A 22,838-nucleotide genomic window follows, 5' to 3' on the forward strand; every position below is an offset into this window, starting at 1 on the left:
TTTCCACATCTTTAAGCTGAGCAGTAACCTCAATCAACCGAGATTCCACTCTCACCAAATCACCTTCCTTTTTCTTCAAATCTTTGACATCCTTAGCATAATTTTCCTTGGTCTCTTTTATCAACTTCTCAGCATTAGTCAACTTATTCTTAAGTTCAGCAACAACTTCTTTTGTCTTCCTCAGCTCTTCTTTTACCAAAGAAAGATATTCTTTCTCCACCGAAGCTTTCTTGTGCTTCAACTCTTGGCTACGCCCAAGACTAGCCAAGCGCAAACCAACAACCTAGGGAAAAAATTACCAACTACATAAAAGTTCTCACTACAAAAAAATATAAACAAATAAGACTCGGAACATACCTACATGTATTTCCCAATCACACGTTCCCCGACCTCATTCGCCAGAGAGACGTTGGCAGAAGATTGACAATACTCGTCAACCACAGCCATATAGGGATACTCCTTCCCCCACATAGATAAACCCTCGCTCGTCTCAGAAAACTCATGAAGTTTTTTCTGATTCCCCATAAAAGCTTGTATCTCTTCCAATGGAACCCCCAGATCCTTCCCACTCGATTCCTCGGACAACTCCAATGCGTCAGATTTTCTCTTCTTCAGGATTACCTTTGTACTCCCATAACGAGGCTGGCTAACTTCTCCAGCCCCAGCAACTTTCTCACGGTTTGACGAAGAAATTTCTTTCTCTAAATTTTTATTCTTGAAACGAGACCTAAGTGATGCAGCCGAAACACCGGGATATTTACCACCTACAAAAACCGAACACAGCCTATCAGAAACATGTACGAAAATGATAAATAACCAAAACAAAACCCTAAACTCACCCAGATACTCTACCACCGACTTTTTATCTTTTTCCCACTTTAGTAACTCATACATAGAAATCAAATCCTTACGACCAATATTTTCCACCAAAAATTCAATCAAACAGACATTCCTCGAAGATATAACCTTGGGACCGAGTATGTTCTGAGGTTCCGAGCACCACCACAAAGGAAGCCTCTCCGCCAAATATTCATCAATATAAAAGGGGAAATCCTTTTCTAGATTCATAAACGTAAGATACATCTCCTTGAAATCCTTGAAGGAAGATTTATACAACCTGAAAATACCAAATCCCGGGGTGCTGTTAAAATTAATCCAACCCCCTTTCCATACCCCCTTTGCTTGAAATAAAGAAAAGAACAAATCCACTGATGGCGTCTCTTCTAGGTATTCCATCAGAATCTCAAACGAACGAAGGAAAGCCCAACCATTTGGGTGGAGCTGAGATGGAGTGCAATTCAACTGCTTCAAAACCTGACGCTCAAAGTCAGTAAACGGCAACTTCACTCTCAGTTCCTCTAGCACACAGCTGTGCATGTAGAAAAACTCAAACCCCTGCCCTCGATGATAAATCCTATCATATACACTACACGGTAACAAGTCAACCTGCAAACCAAAACCTACCCTTACCACTCTCCCCACATCCACCTCCCTCACAACAGCTTCATCAACAAACAGCGACACCCGAGACTTCACATCATCATTAACCCACTCATAAGACCAGTCAATCTCACCCTTCTTCTCTTTTTCAAAACCCATTAGAAATAGAGTAGACAGCAACACAAAAATGAGGAAGAAAGAAGAAGCAAAAATTAGAAGTAGAAAGATAGAACATACGTACCTGTCTTACTCATTCTACTCCCAAAGAATCGAAAAACCAAATGGCAAATGACACCAAGTAACAAAGGGAGCATTAAATAAAGGAATAACAGTAACACCACAAATCAAAACTCCAAAATGATCTAACTGCTCTTTGGACACATCAAACGACGCATGTAATATTGGAAACAGACCAAAGATTTAAGTGCAATAAATATCCCTCTCTCCTCAATAAAAAGGGAAAACGTGACTCCCCACGTCACACAAAACCAACCAATTTTTAATGAAGTAAGTTGAACTGGTGCCTCACTCAATAACTTGTCTGATCGAGTTATAAATAATCAAATAAGCTCAACCTGCTTCATTAAAAATTCTCTCCTCAGGTCAAGCTTGGAGGCTATGATATGATCGCCTTTAAATGCGAGCTATAACTCGGCATTATAGCTGTTATCACTGCGAGCTATAACTGTCACCCGTTATAAGCTCGGCCTTTAATAAGCTATAACTCGGTCAGAATTACGCTCCTACCATAACCGACGATTAAAACGGCACATCAATCAGTTACAATATCAATCATTTCAAAACTGACGATTAATGTCAAAAACATAACAGACGAAGAGCTCACCATAAAAAGCAAGGTAAGATATTCTACCAAGTAGGTTTTTTAGAGAATACAAGATACCGACTTAAGCTTCAGAGTGCCTTTGCAGGTACACTCCCCCTTTCTCGTTGCTCGTCCTTTCACATCCCTTCACAAGAAAGAAAGCTCAGATTCAAGGATCAGGTGTTCAAGCCTTTGAGGTGATAGCTCGCCAAACAACTGATCTATTTCACAGGCAAGATCAACTACTATTTTCTATTCAATTCAAGCTTATTCTTGTTCTAAGATATTCACTCGTACTTCAACCTGGTGGATGTGATGATTCGTGACACTCATCATTATCCTCCCTTATGAACGCGTGCCTGACAACCACCTCCGTTCTATCTGTAAGAGCTTCCTGACAATAGAGCTTCCATTCCGTGTGATCAGAGTCTTCGTGGTATAAGCTAGAATCAAATGGGCAGCATTCTTGAGATCTGAAAAGTCTAAACCTTGTCTGTGGTATTCCGAGTAGGATCTCGCATGGGATGACTGTGATGAGCTTCAAACTCACGAGTGTTGGGCACAGTGACTGTGTGCAAAAGGATCAATGGATCTTATTCTGACATGATCGAGAATCGACAGATGATTAGCCATGCGGGAAATTGTAGAGGACCATTTTCGCTGAAAGGATGGATGATAGTCATTGACAACGGTGATCCACCTACATACAGCTTGCCATGGAAAGGAGTATGAATGATTGGATGAAGGCAATAGGAAGGCAGAGGCTCAGAGGGAACAAAGCATCTTCATACGCTTATTTGAAATTCCCACCAATGAATTGTATAAGTATTTCTATCCTATTTTATGTTCTATTTTGTTCTTTTAGTTATCAAAACCCCATAACTATTTGAATCCGCCTGACTGAGATTTACAAGATGACCATAGCTTGCTTCAAGCCGACAATCTCCGTAGGATCGACCCTTACTCACGTAAGGTATTACTTGGACGACCCAGTGCACTTGCTGGTCAGCTGCAGGATTTAAGGATAATATGTCGTGTCGGTATAGAATTTCCCAAATGAATTCTTGTTGCAAGTATAGTTATACACCAACAAACAATTCTCCCAATAAAAAAATTTGAGTTAGCACAAGTACAAACCCCAATAAAAATTAACCGAAGTATTTGAACTTCGGGTCGTCTCATGAGGATGGCAATGAAGTGTATGCTTATTGGCTATGAAGGAACAAGGGGGTTTGATTTATAAGGGGTGGAAAATAAATGGCAAGAAAAGTAAATCAAGCAAGCAATTAAAGAAATCAAGGTAAAGAACTCTAGGCTAAGGCATGGGAAATTGAAATTACTATCCTTGTCAACACCCCAAATATTGATAATTATGAGGTACCAACCTATTAAGTCTACTTCCCAAAAGCTTTAAGTACGTAATGTCTACTCCTAAGCTTGAAGTATATCAAATAGGTTTGATCACATCAACCCTTAAGTCCCAACCTACCTACTAATTAACTTAGTAGTGGGTTAGCATCAATGGGTATCAAATTGATCACCAAGGGTTCTCGAATCACCAAATCCATTATATCCAATGACTCAAGGTTACCCAATTCCCTTAGCTTAGACCAAGAGTTAACAAAACTACTAAAAAATTAAAGAAAACATTTCGTCAAACACATAGAGTACAGTAGAAGTAAACATCATAAATTGAAAGAAATAGTAAAATCTAACCACTACTAATTGCAAGGAAAATAAAATCATAGTTCAATTCATCAATAAAAGAAATATCAACATCAAATTGCATTAAATGTAAACCAATTCCAACATGAGTTCATCATCACACAAGAGAGCAAAATGAGAAATTAACATTGTAACTAAGAGAATCAAGATGTAGAAATGAGAAATTACAAAAGAAACAAGATGAGATCAAGTAATTAATTCAACATCTAAGACAATCTAACCTAATCCTAACCTAATTCTAGAGAGAAGAGGGGGCTTCTCTCTCTAGAAAACTAACTAAAGGCTCATGTTGGCTAAACTAATTGCTCCCCTCTTTGCTTGGGCTTCAATTCTGCATGAAATACACTCGGAAACAGGTTGGAATTGGGTCTGGGCTGCTAAGAAATCACCCCCGGCATTTTGCCTTTAAGTGAGTCACGTGTGAGTATCAGCGCGTACGCGCCATATGCGCGTGTGCGTCGATTAGCTATTTCTTCATCCGCGTGGACGCATCATGTACGCGTGCGCGTCTCTATGCGAAATCACTTTTGCGCGTGCGCTCCTTGTACGCGTGCGCGTCCATCGATGCATTCCCAATTCTTGTTTTCTCATGCATTCTCCACTTTGCATGCTTTTCTCCTCATGCTTTACTTGGGGCATTTTATCCCCTTTTTATTGCTTGTATTTTTCTTTCTTTTTCTATTTTTTTCTCTTTTGATATATACATATATATATTTTTCTTTATTTTGTATTATTTATTATTATTATTTTTTTTGCAATAAAGTATATACAAAAGTATCAATGCATATGGTTTTACATTCAATGCATGAGTATGTACCAAATTCCCAAAATTTTGACAAAAATACAAAAATACACTTTCATCCCAACCAATGTTTCCAACTCTCCCAAACTTGAGTGATAAGCACTCTAAGTAGCCTAAGCTAATCAAAGATACAAATAAGGGACATTTATTATTTTTCGCTTCAAGCTTGTAATGTGCTAAGATTAAGAACAAGTGGGTTTAGCGTAGGCTCAAAGTTGGTTAACAATTGAAGATAAAAGGTAGGCTATATGGGTAAGTGAGCAATTTGAAATAATGGGCTCAATCATATAAGTGCATGTATACATAAAATAATGGACATATAGAATCAGACAAATCAAAGATCACAATCATAGAGAGAGAATAATGCACACAAGAATGAAAATAAGTGGTTATATGATGTAACCACACAATTAGGCTCAAATCTCATATGCTTGTATTCTTAGCTCAAAAACATGATCCACAATGGTATAATTCAAGCAAGTTCTAATTTTTTTTTCAATCAATTGGGGTGCCCTATAGATAAAATTCTTGAAAAATTTCATTATTTTGACTAAGCTTAATACATACATATGCAATGCAACCAAAAATCCTAAGAGACCTAAAAGTGAAATGCAAAAGTGTTAGTATTAGAAACTTGTTACCCAAAAATGCCGAGTGGTCGGACGACCTCCCCACACTTAAAAATTTGCACGGTCCTCGGTGTACTCAAAGATGAGCAAGGGGGTATGGCGACCTTCCTAGTTGCCACCTCCAGCTGGTGGGTCAACTGGTTGCTGCATATCCTTTTCCTACTTCCATTGTTGCTTATGATGACTTATCCTGAAAATAGAAAACAGGAGATAATGAGACAAGTAAATGCACAAGCAAGGAAGCATGGATTGTTGGAATGAGGTAATTCACTAGAATTGAGTGAGTGAGTTAATGTGAAATTGATAAAAAATAGGCATGTGGGTCCTAACTTGCATGCGGTTTAGAACTCACACCCTAGTATTTAAAAGCCATGTCACAATTACACAAAAGAAGTATACAGTTCACTCATTCTAGTGTGCTTGAAGTACTTCAAGAGACTTGTAAGTTAAGTCAATCAAACAAGTAGTGAAGAGGCATGGAAGCATTCAAGCAATTAATCAAGCAATTGTGAGATTGGATAATGCATGGACATTGATTGACGTGTAAGTAGACTTAGTGAACAAAATGGTATTTGAAACTTACACAACAATCAATGACACACATTGAAGTTGTTGCAACACCTAAGTGACATAGAGGTAAAACACATGGGTGCTATGGAAGTTAGGAAAAAGAAGATAGAAGTGGAAATCCATCACATAGCAAGCATGGTCCACAAAGCTAAGTAAGCTAAAAAATATGTTACTAGGTAAGCTTTCGATCCAATTTCACAATTCTACAATCTCAATGCATGAAACAAGTGATGTGTATAAAGGTAAACCACAAACAAGCATCACCTAAAAAAATGCAATGATAATATACAATTGCCTAGCAATGGATGATGAATGCATGGCGGCCAAAACATGCAATTCAAAAGAGTTAAGAAGCTTAAAGGCAATGTAGCATTCACTTGGTGTTCACAATCATGAAGCATTAAGAACCCAAAACCAAGTGGCAAAATATAACCTCAACAATTAAATCCAACAATAAGAATTAACAATAATTATGCTAAGATAGCATTCGGTTAATAATAGGATGCAAGAATTAGCAACAAAATTAGTAATCCAACACTTATAATGAAAAATAGAAAATTAAATGAAAAATTAAACTAATTAAACAAGTAACTAACTGACTACAAGAAATGGTTATGGATGATGTTTGGTAGTGTTGGATGATGATTGAGGGGTGGAAAGAGAAGAGAAGAGGGAAAGAAATGGCAAGAAGAGAAGAAAAGAAGGTAGGTGAAACAGGGCAACCCATGCGTGCGCGTCATGTACGCGTAAATAATTCATCAATAAAATCTAACAACTACTAATTGTAAGGAAAATAAAATCATAGTTCAATTCATCAATAAAAGAAACATCAACATCAAATTGCATTAAATGTAGACCAATTCCAACATGAGTTCATCATCACAAAAGAGAGCAAAATGAGAAATTAACATTGCAACTAAGAGAATTAAGATGTAGAAATGAGAAATTACAAAAGAAACAAGATGAGATCAAGTAATTAATTCAAGATCTAAGACAATCTAACCTAATCCTAACCTAATTCTAAAGAGAAGATGGGCCTTCTCTCTCTAGAAAACTAACTAAAGGCTCATGTTGGCTAAACTAATTGCTCCCCTCTTTGCTTGGGCTTCAATTCTGCATGAAATACACTCAGAAACACGTTGGAATTGGGCCTGGGCTGCTCAGAAATCGCCCCTAACCTTTTGCCTTTAAGTGAGACACGTGTGAGTATCGGCGCGTATGCACCATGTGCGCGTGCGCATCAATTGGCTATTTCTTCATCCGCGCAGACGCGTCATGTATGCGTGCACTTCTCTATGCAAAATCACTTTTGCACGTGCGCGCATTGTATGCGTGCGCACCCATCGATCATTCCTAATTCTTGTTTCCTCATGCATTCTCCACTTTGCATGCTTTTCTCCTCATTTCTTCCATCCAACACTTGCCTTATGAACCTGAAATCACTCAACAAACACATCAAGGCATTGAATGGAATTAAAGTGAGTTAAAATCACCAATTTAAGGGCCTAAAAAGCATGTTTTTACACTTAAGCACAATTCAAGGGAGAATTACAAAACCATGCTATTTTATTGAATAAATGTGGGAAAAGGTGAATAAATCCCCTAAAATAAGCATAAGATAAACCACAAAATCGGGGTTTATCACTGCACGGAGTTGTGTATCACGATTTCGTATACCAAGTTTTTGGCGCCGTTGCCGGGGATTGTTCGAGTTTGGATAACTGACGGTTCATCTTGTTGCTTAGATGAGGTATTTTTCTTTTTATTTTTTTCTTCTGAATTTTTAAGAACAAATTCTAGAGTTTCAGATGATGCTTTTGTCATCACAGGAGCTAGTTGATTCCCATCAATTTGGCTGTTGTATGTAATGTCCTACTGAAGCTTGGTTGACCATGTCTAATCCTTTTTTAGACTGAAGCTTTAGACTAACATTGCATGATTCCTGGAATTCTTATTAACAATTTTTGAGTTTCTTATTTTCTTTTTCAAAAGAATTTTTGAAAAATTACAAAAAATTTTATAAAATCATAAAATAAAAAATATTTTGTGTTTGAGTCTAGTGTCAATTTTTAAGTTTGGTGTCAATTGCATGCATTTTTTTGAAAACTCATGCATTGTGTTCTTCATGATCTTCAAGTTGTTCTTGATGATTTTCCTTGCTCTGATCTTTAAATTCTCCTGTTTTATGTCTTTTGTTGTTTTTCATATGCATTCTCAAATTGTTAGTGTCTCTAGTATGAAAATTTCTAAGTTTGGTGTCTTGCATGTTTTTCTTTTCTTAAAAGTTTTCAAAAAAATTATGTCTTTTCAAGTCAATAATACAGAGAATTGAAGATTCAGAACATACAGCAGAGGAATCACGGAACATATTCGAAGAAGGAATTCTGGCATTTAAACGCCAACCAGGGTACCTGGCTGGGCTTTTAATGCCCCAAAAGGTAGACAAGTGGGTGTTAAACGCCAGAGTGGATACCATTCTGGGCGTTTAATGCCAGGATAGCACCAAGGAGAAAATTTTGTTTTCAAATCATATCCTTTTCAATTTTTCAAGTTTTAAAACTGATTTTTCAAAATCTTATCTTTTTCATATCTTTTCATATCAATCATATCTTTTTCAAAATCAAACCTTTTTCCTTTTTCTTTTAATATTTTTGAAAATCCTTCCTAACAATTAATGTTATGATTCAAAAATTTCAAGTTTGTTACTTTCTTGTTAAGAAAGGTTCAATATTTGAATTTTAGAATCATATCTTTTAATTTCTTGTTAGTCAAGTCATCATTTTTAAAAATCAAATTTTTTCAATCATATCTTTTTAAAATCATATCTTTTTCAATCAAATATTTTCCAAATCATATCTTTTTCAAATTTTGATTTCAAAAATCTTTTCTAACTTCTTATCTTTTCAAAATTTGATTTTCAAATCTTTTCACTAATTCTCATCTTTTTCAAAACCACCCAACTACTTCTCTCTCTCTCTCTCTCTCTCTCTCTCTCTCTAATTTTCGAAAACCATTAACAATTTTTTTCAAAAATCTTTTCAACTAATTGTTTTAAACTCTAATTCTATTTTATTTAATTTTTTTTTGAAAATTCCCTCTCTCATCTCTTTCTATTTAACCACTAACACTCCTCCTCTCTTAATAATTCGGACTCCCTCCCTCTCTATAAGTTCGAATTCTTCTCTCTACCTCATCCTTCTATTCTTCTTTTCCTCTGACACATCATTGAATCTCTATACTGTGACATAGAGGATTCCATACTTTCTTTGTTTTTTTATCTCTCATATGAGTAGGAACAAAGATAAAGGCATTTTTGTTGAAGCTGATCCTGAACCTGAAAGGACTCTGAAGAGGAAGCTAAGAGAAGCTAAAGCACAAATCTCTGGAGAGGACCTGACAGAAATCTTCGAAAAAGAAGAAGACATGGCAGCCGAAAATAACAACAATGCCAACAATGCAAGGAAGGTGCTTGGTGACTTTATTGCATCTACTCCCGACTTCTATGGGAGAAGCATCTCTATTCCTGCCATTGGAGCAAAAAGCTTTAAGCTTAAGCCTCAATTAGTTTCTCTGATGTAACAGAATTGCAAGTTTCATGGACTTCCATTAGAAGATCCTCCCATCAGTTCTTGGCTGAATTTTTGCAAATATGTGACACTGTTAATACCAATGGAGTTGATCCCGAGGTCCCAAGGTCTACAGACTTATGCTTTTCCCTTTTGCTGTAAGAGATAGAGCTAGTATCTGGTTGAACTCACAACCTAGAGACAGCCTGAACTCTTGGGAAAAGCTGGTCAATACCTTCTTAGCTAAATTCTTTCCACCTCAAAAGATGAGTAAGCTTAGAGTGGAAGTTCAAACCTTCAAAGAGAAGGAAGGTGAATCCCTCTATGAAGCTTGGGAAAGATACAAGCAATTGTTTAGAAGGTGTCCTTTTGACATGCTTTCAGAATGGAGCATCATAGGTATCTTCTATGATGGTTTGTCTGAGTTATCCAAGATGTCATTGGAGCATTCTGTAGGTGGATCTATTCATCTGAAGAAAACACCTGCAGAAGCCCATGAACTTATTGAAATGGTTGCAAATAACCAGTTCATGTACACTTCTGAAAGAAATCCTGTGAGCAATGGGACAACTCAAAAGAAAAGAGTTCTTGAGATTGATTCTCTGAATGCCATATTGGCTCAAAACAAAATATTGACTCAGCAAGTCAATATAATTTCTCAGAATCTGACTGGATTGCAAGCTGCATCTGGTAGTGCTAAAGAAGCCTCCTCTGAAGAAGAAGCTTATGACCCTGAGAATCCTGCAATGAAAGAGGTGAATTACATGGGAGAATCCTATGGAAACACCTACAATTCTTCATGGAGGAATCACCCAAATTTCTCATGGAAGGATCAACAGAAGCCTCAACAAGGCTTCAATAACAATAATGGTGGGAGAAACAGGTTTGGCAATAGCAAACCTTTCCCATCATCTTCTCAGCAATAGATAGAGAATTCTGAGCAGAGCCTCTCTAGCTTATCAAACATAGTCTCTGATCTATCTAAGACCACACTAAGTTTCATGAATAAAACAAGATCCTCCATTAGAAATTTGGAGGCACAAGTGGGTCAGCTAAGTAAAAGAGTTACTGAAACTCCTCCTAGCACTCTCCCAAGCAATACAGAAGAGAATCCAAAGAGAAAGTGCAAGGCCATAACCATGACCAACATGGCCAAACCTGGAGAGAGTGAGGAGGCAGTGGTTCCCAGTAAGGAAGACCTCATGGGACGTCCATTGACCACTAGGGAGTTCCCTTCTAAGGAACCAAAGGAATTTGAGGCTCATCTAAAGAGCATAGAAATTCCACTGAACTTTTTTCTACCATTCATGAGCTCTGATGAGTATTCTTCCTCTGAAGAGGATGAAGATATTATTGAAGAGCAGGTTGCTAAGTACCTTGGAGCAATCGTGAAACTGAATGCCAAGTTATTTGGTAATGAGACTTGGGAGGATGAACCTCTATTGCTCATTAATGAACTAAACACCTTGGCTCAGTTGAAGATACCTCAAAAGAAACTGGATCCGGGAAGGTTCTTAATACCTTGCACTATTGGCACCATGACCTTTAAGAAGGCTCTATTTGACCTGGGGTCAAGTGTAAATCTCATGCCACTCTCTGTAATAGAGAAACTAGGGATCTTTGAGGTACAAGCTGCAAGAATCTCACCGGAGATGGCAGACAATTCAAGGAAACAAGCTTATGGACTTATAGAGGATGTCTTAGTGAAGGTTGAAGGCCTTTACATCCCTGCTGACTTCATAATCCTGGACACTGGGAAGAATAAGGATGAATCCATCATCCTTGGCAGACCTTTCCTAGCCACAACAAAAGCTGTGATTGATGTTGACAGAGGCGAGTTGGTCCTTCAAGTGAATGAGGACTACCTTGTGTTTAAGGCTCAAGGATCTCCCTCTGCAACCATGGAGAGGAAGCATAAGAAGCTTCTCTCAATACAGAGTCAACCAAAGCCCCCACATTCAAATTCTAAGTTTGGTGTTGGGAGGCCCCAACCATGCTTTGAACATCTGTGAAGCTCCATGAGAGCTCACTGTCAAGCTATTGACATTAAAGAAGCGCTTATTGGGAGGTAACCCAATTTATATTTCCATTTTCCTTTGTTATTTTATGTTTTCTTTAAGTTGATTATCATGTGGAGTCACAAAAACAACTGCAAAAATCAAAGCAAACTCAAAAACAACATTAAAAATAGCACACCCTGGAGAAGGAGCTTACTGGCGTTTAAACGCCAGTAAGGGTAGCAGAATGGGTGTTAAACGCCCAATCTGGTACCATTTTGGGTGTTTAACGCCAGAAAAGGGTACCAAGTTGGCATTCAACGCCAGAAAGGGAAGAAAAGCTGGCGTTAAATGCCAGAAATGGGTAGCAAACGCCAGGTTTGGCACTAGGAGGGCGTTTACACACCAAAATGGTGCAGGAATGAGAAATCCTTGACACCTCAGGATCTGTGGACCCCACAAGATCCCTACCTACCTCAACTCACTCTCTGTCTTCTTCACACCTCCCCAGACCACCTTTTCCCAAATACCCCTCACCAATCACCTCCATCTCTCTTCCCCATCACCTCTTCACCACTCACATCCACCCACCTTTCAAATTTTAAAAGCTTTCTCTCCCAAACCCAACCCTCACACATGAACCCTACCGCTCTCTCTACTCTTATATAAACCCCTCAGCCCTCTTTCATTTTCACACATCATAAACACTTCTTTCCCCTCTTGGCCTAACCACTTACACCTCTCCATCTCCTCCATTTTTTTCTTCTTCTCTGTCCCTTCTTTCTTCTTTTGCTCGAGGACGAGCAAACATTTTAAGTTTGGTGTGGAAAAAGCGTTGCTTTTTATTTTTCCATAACCATTTATGGCACCTAAGGCCAGAGAAACCTCTAGAAAGAGGAAAGGGAAGGCAAAAGCTACTACCTCCGAGTCATGGGAGATGGAGAGATTTATCTCAAAGGTCCATCAAGACCACTTCTAGGAAGTTGTGGCTAAGAAGAAGGTGATCCCTGAGGTTCCTTTCATGCTCAAAAGGAATGAATATCCAGAGATCCAACATGAGATCCGAAGAAGAGGTTGGAAAGTTCTCACCAATCCCATTCAACAAGTCAGAATCCTAATGGTTCAAGAGTTCTATGCTAACGCATGGATCACCAAGAACAATGATCAAAGTGTGAACCTGAACCCAAAGAATTGGCTCACAATGGTTTGGGGGAAATACTTAGATTTCAGTCTAGAAAATGTAAGGTTGGCATTCAACTTGCCTATGATGCAAGGAGATGCACGCCCCTGCACTAGAAGGGTCAACTTTGATCAAAGGTTGGACCAAGTCCTCATGGACATATGTGTGGAAGGAGCTCAGTGGAAAAGAGACTCCAAAGGCAAGCCAGTTCAATTGAGAAGGCATGACCTTAAACCCATGGCTAGAGGATGGTTAGAGTTCATCCAACGCTCTATCATTCCTACTAGCAACTGATCCAAAGTGACTGTAGATCGGGCTATCATGATCCATAGCATAATGATTGGAGAGAAAGTGGAAGTTCATGAGATCATACCTCTGGAACTATACAAGGTTGCTGACAAACCTTCCACTTTGGCAAGGTTAGCCTTTCCTCATCTCATCTGTCACCTATGCAGTTTAGCTCGAATTGTCATAGATGAAGACATCCTCATTGAAGAGGACAAGCCCATCACTGAAAAGAGGATGGAGAAAATAAGAGAGCCCACTCATGGACCTCAACAAGAGCATAAGGAAGTCCCTCATCAAGAAATCCCTGAGATGCCTCAAGGGATGCATTTTCCTCCACACAACTATTGGGAGCAATGATGAGCGGATAATTTATACGCTTTTTGGCATTGTTTTTAGGTAGTTTTTAGTAGGATCTAGCTACTTTTAGGGATGTTTTTATTAGTTTTTATGCAAAATTCACATTTTTGGACTTTACTATGAGTTTGTGTGTTTTTCTGTGATTTCAGGTATTTTTTGGCTGAAATTGAGGGACCTGAGCAAAAATCTAATTCAGACTGAAAAAGGACTACAGATGCTGTTAGATTCTCACCTCCCTGCACTCAAAATAGATTTTCTGGAGCTACAAAACTTCAAATGGCGCGTTCTTAACTGTGTTGGAGAGTAGAATTCCAGGGCTTTCTAGCAATATATAATGGTTCATACTTTTTTCGAGCTTAGATGATGCAAACTAGCGTTCAACGCTAGTTCCATGCTGCATTCTGGAGTAAAACGCCAGAAACACGTCACAAACCAGAGTTAAACGCCAAAAACACGTTACAACTTGGCGTTTAACTCCAAGAGAAGCCTCTACACGTGTAAAGCTCAAGCTCAGCCCAAGCAAACACCAAGTGGGCCCCGAAAATGGATTTCTACATCAATTACTTATCTCTGTAACCCTAGTAGCTAGATTAATATAAATAGAACTTCTTACTATTGTATTAGACATCTTGGTATCTATCTTCAGACATTTAGTTCTTAGATTTTGGGGGCTGGCCATTCGGCCATGCCTAGACCTTGATCACTTATGTATTTTCAACGGTGGAGTTTCTACACACCATAGATTAAGGTGTAGAGCTCTGCTGTACCTCGAGTATTAATGCAATTACTACTATTTTCTATTCAATTCAGCTTATCCGTATTCTAAGATATTCGCTGCACTTCAACATGAAGAATGTGATGATCCGTGACACTCATCATCATTCTCACCTATGAACGCGTGACTGACAACCATTTCTATTCTACCTTAGATCGAACGTGTATCTCTTGGATTCCTTAATCAGAATTTTTGTGGTATAAGCTAGAATTATTGGCAGCCATTCTTGAGAATCCGGAAAGTCTAAACCTTGTCTGTGGTATTCTCAGTAGGATTCAGGGATTGAATGACTGTGACGAGCTTCAAACTCGCGAGTGTTGGGCGTAGTGACAGACGCAAAAGAATCACTGGATTCTATTCCGAAATGATCGAGAACCGACAGATGATTAGTCGTGCTGTGACAAAGCATTTGGACCATTTTCACTGAGAGGATGGAAAGTATCCATTGACAACAGTGACGCCCTACATACAGCTTGCCATGGAAAGGAGTATGAAGGATTGGATGAAGGCAGTAGGAAAGCAGAGAATCAATAGGAACAAAGCATCTCCATACACTTATCTGAAATTCCCACCAATGATTTACATAAGTATCTCTATCTCTATTTTATGCGTTATTTATCTTTATTTTCGAGAACCATTATAACCATTTGAATCCACCTGACTAAGATTTACAAGATGACCATAGCTTGCTTCATACTAACAATCTCCGTGGGATCGACCCTTACTCACGTAAGGTTTTACTTGGACGACCCAGTGCACTCGCTGGTTAGTTGTGCGAAGTTGTGACAAAGTGTGATTCACGTTTGAGAGCTCCAAGCCTATTGGCGCCATTGTTGATGATCACAATTTCGTGCACCAAGTTTTTGGCGCCGTTGCCGGGGATTGTTTGAGTCTGGACAACTGACGGTTCATCTTGTTGCTCAGATTAGGTAGTTTTCTTCTTATTTTGTTTTCAAAACGTTTTCAAAAATCTTTCAAAATTTTTCTTCCTTTTCATTTTTCCACAATTAATTTTCGAAAAATACAAAAAATTAAAAAAAATCATAAAATCTAAAAAAAAAATTTTGTGTTTCTTCTTTGAGTGTTGAGTCAATTTTGTTTGGTGTCAATTGCATGTTTTTGAAATTTATGTATTTTTTCAAAAAATTCATGCATTGCATTCTTCATGATCTTCAAGTTGTTCTTATTAAGTCTTCTTGTTTGATCTTCATATTTTCTTGTTTTGTGTCTTTTGTTGTTTTTAATATGCATTTTTGAATTCATAGTGTCTAAACATGAAAAATTTCTAAGTTTGGTGTCTTGCATGTTTTTCTTTTCTTGAAAATTTTTCCAAAATAAGTTCTTGATGTTCATAATTTTTGAAATCTTTGGGTTGACTTAGTCAAAAAATTTTAAATAAGTTGTTTCTTGTTAGTCAAGTCAAGATTTCAATTTTAAAAATCCTATCTTTTCAAAATCTTTTTCAAAAATAAAATCTTTTTCATTTTTTTATTATTTTCGAAAATATTTTTTTAATTGATTTTCAAAATTCTTAATTTTATTTCATAATTTTCAAAAACTTTACTAACAATTAATGTGATTGATTCAAAAATTTGAAGTTTGTTACTTTCTTGTTAAGAAAGGTTCAGTCTTTAAATTCTAGAATCATATATTTTAGTTTCTTGTTAGTCAAGTAATCAATTTTAATTTTAAAAATCAAATCTTTTTCAAAATATCTTTTTCAATCATATCTTTTCAAAATATCTTTTTCAATCATATCTTTTTCAAAATTGATTTTAAAAATCTTTTCTAACTTCCTATCTTTTCAAAATTGATTTTCAAATCTTTTTCAACTAACTAATTGACTTTTTGTTTGTTTCTTATCTTTTTCAAAACCACCTAACTACTATCCTCTCTCTAATTTTCGAAAATTACCTCCCTCTTTTTCAAAATTCTTTTAATTAACTAATTATTTCAAATTTTAATTTTAATTGTATTTCTTCTCTCAATTTTCGAAAATCACTAACCATTTTTCAAAAACAATTTTAGAAATTCTCCCCCTCTCATCTTCTTCTATTTTATTTATTTAATTACTAACACTTCTCTTCATCTCAAAAATTCGAACCCTCTCTTCTCTTCTGTGTTCGAATTTTTCTCTTCTCCTTCTTCTATTCTTTTATTCTTATACTCACATAAAAGAATCTCTCTACTGTGATAAAGAGGATCCCTATTGTTATTTTCTGTTCCCTTCTTTTTCATATGAGCAAGAGCAAGGACAAGAGCATTCTTGTTGAAGCAGATCCTGAACCTAAAAGGAATCTAAAGAAGAAACTAAGAGAAGCTAAAATACAACAATCCAGAGACAACCTTGCAAAAAAAGAAGAGGAGATGGCAGCAAAAAATAATAACAACAATAATAATGCAAGGAGGATGCTTAGTGATTGTACTACAGCTACTTCCAATTTTTATGGAAGAAACATCTCAATCCCTGCCATTGGAGCAAATAATTTTGAGCTGAAGCCTCAACTAGTTGTTCTGATGCAACAGAACTGCAAGTTCCATGGACTTCCATCAAAAGATCCCTATCAGTTTTTAACTGAGTTCTTGCAGATTTGTGAGACTGTTAAGACTAATGGAGTAGATCCTGAAATCTACAGGCTCATGCTTTTCCCTTTTGTTGTAAGAGACAGAGCTAGAACATGGTTGGACTCACAACCTAAAGATAGCCTGGACTCTTGGGATAAGTTGGTCATGGCCTTCTTGGCCAAGTTCTTTCCTCCTCAAAAGCTGAGCAAGCTTAGAGTGGATGTCCAGACCTTCAAGCAAAAAGATGGTGAATCCCTCTATGAAGCTTGGGAAAGATACAAATAGTTGACCAAAAAGTGTCCTGCTAACATGCTTTCAGAGTGGACCATTTCGGATATATTATATTATGGTCTAACTGAGTTCTCTAAGATGTCACTGGACCATTCTGCAGGTGGATCCATTCACCTAACGAAAACGCTTGCAGAAGCTCAAGAACTTATTGACATGGTTGCAAATAACCAATTCATGTATACCTCTGAGAGGAATCCTGTGAGTAATGGGACGCCTCAGAAGAGGAGAGTTCTTGAAATTGATGCTCTGAATGCCATATTGGCTCAGAACAAAATGTTGACTCAGCAAGTCAACATGATTTCTCAGAGTCTGAATGGATGGCAAAATGCATCCAACAGTACTAAAGAGGCATCTTCTGAAGAAGAAGCTTATGATCCTGAGAACCCTGCAATGGCAGAGGTGAATTACATGGGTGAACCCTATGAGAACACCTATAATTCCTCATGGAAAAATCATCCAAATTTCTCATGAAAGGATCAACAAAAGCCTCAACAAGGCTTTAATAATGGTAGAAGAAACAGGCTTAGCAATAGCAAGCCTTTTCCATCATATTCTCAGCAACAGACAGAGAATGCTGAGTAGAGTCCCTCTAGCTTAGCAAACATAGTCTCTGATCTATCTAAGGCCATTTTAAGTTTCATGAGTGAAACAAGGTCCTCCATTAGAAATTTGGAGGCACAAGTGGGCCAGCTGAGTAAGAAAATCACTGAAACTCCTCTTAGTACTCTCCCAAGCAATACAGAAGAGAATCGAAAAAGAGAGTGCAAGACCATTGATATCATCAAAATGGCCGAATCCAAAGAGGAAGGGGAGGATGTGAATCCCAATGAGGAAGACCTCATGGGACGTATCCCAAACAAAAAGGAGTTCCAAACTGAGGAACCTAAGGAATCTGAGGCTCACCTAGAGACCATGGAGATTCCATTAAACTTCCTTTTACCATTCATGAGCTTTGAGAACTATTCTTCCTCTGAAAAGGATGAAGATGTAACTGAAGAGCAAGTTGCTGAATATCTAGGAGCCATTATGAAGCTGAATGCCAAGTTGTTTGGTAATGAGACTTGGGAAGGTGAACCTCCCTTGCTCATTAGTGAACTAGATACATGGGTTCAACAAACTCTACCTCAAAAGGAACAAGATCTTGGAAAATTCTTAATATCCTGTACCATAGGCACCATGGCCTTTGAGAAGGCTCTATGTGACCTGGGGTCAGGATAAATCTTATGCCACTCTCTGTAATGGAAAAACAGGGGATCTTTGAGGTACAAGCTGCAAGAATCTCATTAGAGATGGCAGATAAATCAATAAAACAAGCTTATGGATTGGTAGAGGACGTGTTGGTAAAGGTTAAAGGCCTTTACATCCCTGCTGATTTCATAATCTTAGACACTGGGAAGGATGAGAATAAATCCATCATTCTTGGAATACCCTTCCTAGCCACAGCAAGAGCTGTAATTGATGTTGACAGAGGTGAACTAGTCCTTCAATTGAATGGGGACTACCTTGTGTTTAAAGCTCAAGGTTATCCTTCTGTAAACATGGAGAGGAAGCATGAAAAGCTTCTCTCAATACAGAGTCAAACAAAGCCCCCACAATCAAACTCTAAGTTTGATGTTGGGAGGCCACAACCAAACTCTAAGTTTGGTGTTGAACCCCCACATTCAAACTCTAAGTTTGGTGTTGAGAGGTCCCAACAATGCTCTGATGATCTGTGAAGCTCCATGAGAGCTCACTGCCAAGCTATTGACATTAAAGAAGCACTTATTTGGAGGCAACCCAATTTTTATTTATCTATATTTCTATTATTCTTTTATGTTTTATTAGGTTTATGATCATGTGGAGTCACAAAACAATTGCAAAAATTAAAAACAGAATAAAAAATAGCAGAAGAAACAGCACACCCTGGAGGAAGAGCTTACTGGCATTTAAACGCCAGTAAGGAGCATCTGGCTGGCGTTTAATGCCAGAACAGAGCATAAAGCTGGCGTTGAACGCTAGAAACAAGCAGCAGTCTGGCGTTTAAATGCCAGGGTTTCACCCTGGGGAAAGCTGGCGCTAAACGCCAGAAACAAGGATGGAAGTGGTGTTCAACGCCAGAAACATGCTGCAGATTGGCGTTGAACGGCCAAAACAAGCATGGAGGTGGAGTTTAACGCCAGAAACATGCTGCAGTTTGGCGTTAAACACCAGGATTGCATACAAAGGGCATTTTACATGCCTAAAGGGTGCAGGGATGAGAAATCCTTGACACCTCAGGATCTGTGGACCCACCGGATCACCTCAGGATCTATGGATCCCACAGGATCCCCACCTACCTTCTCTCTATCTCTCACACCTTTTCATAACACTCTTCCCCAAACATCATTCACCAATCACCTCAATCACTCTTCCCCATCACCTCTTCACCACTCACATCCATCCACTCTTCCCTAAAAACCCCACCTACCTTCAAATTCAAAATCTCTTTCCCACCCATACCCACCCTAAATGGCCGAACCCTAACCCCTCTCCCTCCACTATATAAACCCCCCATCCTTCTTCATTTTCACACAACACAACCCTCTCTTCTCCCCCTTGGCCGAAACCAAACCTCTCTCCCTCTCCTCCATATCTTATTCTTCTTCTATTCTTTTCTTCTTTTGCTCGAGGGCGAACAACTTTCTAAGTTTGGTGTGGTAAAAGCATAGCTTTTTTGTTTTTCCGTAACCATTGATGGCACCTAAGACGGAGAAACCTCTAGAAAGAGGAAAGAGAAGACAAAAGCTTCCACCTCCGAGTCATTGGAGATGGAGAGATTTATCTCAAAAGCCTATCAAGACCACTTCTATGAAGTTGTGGCCAAGAAAAAGGTGATCCATGAGGTCCCTTTCATGCTCAAGAAAAATGAGTATCCGAAGATCCGACATGAGATCTAAAGAAGAGGTTGGGAAGTTCTTACCAACCCTATTCAACAAGTCAGAATCTTAATGGTTCAAGAGTTCTATGCAAATGCATGGATCACAATGAACCATGATCAAAGCATGAACCCGAATCCAAAGAATTATCTTATAATGGTTCGGGGGAAATACTTAGATTTTAGTCTGGGAAATGTAAGGTTGGTATTCAACTTGCCTATGATGCAAGAAGACGCACGCCCCTACACTAGAAGGGTCAACTTTGATCAAAGGTTGGACCAAGTCCTCATGGACATATGTGTGGAAGGAGCTCAATGGAAAAGAGACTCTAAAGGCAATCCGGTTCAATTAAGAAGACTGGACCTTAAGCCTGTGGCTAGAGGATGGTTAGAGTTCATCCAACGCTCCATCATTCCTAGTAGCAACCGATCCGAAGTAACTGTGGATCGGGCCATCATGATCCTGGAGAGGATGTAGAAGTTCATGAAGTCATCTCTCTAGAACTCTACAAAGTAGCCGAAAAGCCCTCCACCTTGGCAAGGCTAGCTTTTCCTCATCTCATTTGCTATCTGTGCTACTTAGCTGGAGTTGTCATAGAAGGAGACATCATCGTTGAAGAGGACAAGCCCATCACTAAGAAAAGGATGGAGCAAACAATAGAGGCCATCCATGGATCTCAAGAGACACATGAGGAAGCTCATCATCAAGAAATCCCTGAGATGCCTCAAGGGATGCATTTTCCTCTAAACAACTATTGGGAAAACCTCAACACTTCTCTAGAAGGATTAAGTCATGACATGAACCAATTAAGGGTGGAACACCAAGAGAACTCCATCATTCTCAATGAGATTAGAGAAGATCAAAGAGCTATGAGGGAAGAGCAACAAAGGCAAGGAAGAGACATAGAGGAGCTCAAGAACACCATTGGTCCTTCAAGGAGAAGGCGCCACCATCACTAAGGTGGACTCATTCCTTAACTTCCTTGTTCTTATCTCTCTGTTTTTCGGTTTATGAGCTTCATGTTTGTCTATGTTTGTGTCTTTATTACATGATCATTAGTGTCTAGTAACTATGTCTTAAGGCTATGAATAATTCCATGAATCCTTCACCTTTCTTAAATGAAAAATGTTTTTAATTCAAAAGAACAAGAAGTACATGAGTTTCGAATTCATCCTTGAAATTAGTTTAATTATATTGATGTGGTGACAATACTTTTTGTTTTCTGAATGAATGCTTGAACAGTGCATATTTTTTATCTTGTTGTTTATGAATGTTAAAATTGTTGGCTCTTGAAAGAATGATGAAAAAGAGAAATGTTATTGATAATCTAAAAAATCATAAAATTGATTCTTGAAGCAAGAAAAAGAAGTGAAGAACAAAGCTTGCGAAAAAAAATGGTGAAAAAAAATATAGAGAAAGAAAAAGAAAAATGAAGCAGAAAAAGCCAATAACCCTTAAAACCAAAAGGCAAGGGTAAAGAGGATCCAAGGCTTTGAGCATCAATGGATAGGAGGGCCCAAGGAAATAAAATCCAGGCCTAAGCGGCTAAATCAAGCTGTCCCTAACCATGTGCTTGTGGCATGCAGGTCCAAGTGAAAAGCTTGAGACTGAGTGGTTAAAGTCGTGATCCAAAGCAAAAAGAATGTGCTTAAGAGCTTTGGACACCTCTAACTGGGGACTTTAGCAAAGCTAAGTCACAATCTGAAAAGGTTCACCAGTCATATGTCTGTGGCATTTATGTATCCGGTGGTAATACTGGAAAACAAAGTGCTTAGGGCCACAGCCAAGACTCATAAAGGTAGCAGTGTTCAAGAATCAACATACTTAACTAGGAGAATCAATAACACTATCTGAACTCTGAGTTCCTATAGATGCCAATCATTCTAAACTTCAAAGGATAAAGTGAGATGCCAAAACTGTTCAGAAGTAAAAAGCTACAAGTCCCGCTCATCTAATTAGAACTAATATTCATTGATATTTTGGGATTTATAGTACATTCTCTTCTTTTTATCCTATTTGATTTTCAGTTACTTGAGGACAAGCAACAATTTAAGTTTGGTGTTGTGATGAGTGGTGCACGAAATTGTGATCATCAATGGCGCCATCAACATGGTACGCTCAACTGCAATCTCAACTTTTTATCACAACTACGCACAACTAACCAGCAAGTGCATTGGGTCGTCCAAGTAATAAACCTTACGCGAGTAAGGGTCGATCCCACGGAGATCGTTGGTATGAAGCAAGCTATGGTCGTCTTGTAAATCTCAGTCAGGCAGATTCAAATGGTTATGGAGGATTAATGATTAAAAGATAAATAAAACATAAAATAAAGATAGAGATACTTATGTAATTCATTGGTGAGAATTTCAGATAAGCGTATGGAGATGCTTTGTCCCTTTCGTCTCTCTGCTTTCCTACTGTCTTTATCCAATCCTTCTTACTCCTTTCCATGGCAAGCTGTATGTTGGGCATCACTGTTGTCAATGGCTACAGTCCCATCCTCTCAGTGAAAATGTTCAACGCGCTCTGTCACAGCACGGCTATTCATCTGTCGGTTCTCGATCATGTCGGAATAGAATCCAATGATTCTTTTGCGTCTGTCACTAATGCCCCACAATTGCGAGTTTGAAGCTCGTCACAGTCATTCAATCCCTGAATCCTACTCAGAATACCACGGACAAGGTTTAGACCCTCCGAATTCTCAAGAATGGCCGCCAATGGATTCTAGCTTATACCACAAAGATTCTGATTAAGGAATCCAAGAGATATCCACTCAATCTAAGGTAGAACGGAGGTGGATGTCAGGCACACGTTTATAGGTGAGAATGATGATGAGTGTCACGGATCATCACATTCATCAAGTTGAGGAATAAGTGATATCTTAGAACAATAGAAGAACAATAGTAATTGCATTGATACTCGAGGTACAACAGAGC

At 38.3% G+C, this 22,838-nt stretch overlaps 1 non-coding gene across 1 annotated transcript; it reads right to left on the minus strand.

The window, feature by feature from the left end:
- Positions 1-16,924: 16,924 nt before the first annotated feature.
- LOC112805074 (small nucleolar RNA R71) lies at positions 16,925-17,032 on the minus strand. Its single transcript, XR_003203685.1, has one exon. It is a non-coding gene; the product is annotated as a small nucleolar RNA R71 (small nucleolar RNA).
- Between the last annotated feature and the right edge of the window lie 5,806 nt (positions 17,033-22,838).

Source organism: Arachis hypogaea, chromosome 5 (assembly GCF_003086295.3).
Source record: "Arachis hypogaea cultivar Tifrunner chromosome 5, arahy.Tifrunner.gnm2.J5K5, whole genome shotgun sequence".
NCBI classification, from domain to species: Eukaryota; Viridiplantae; Streptophyta; class Magnoliopsida; order Fabales; family Fabaceae; genus Arachis; species Arachis hypogaea.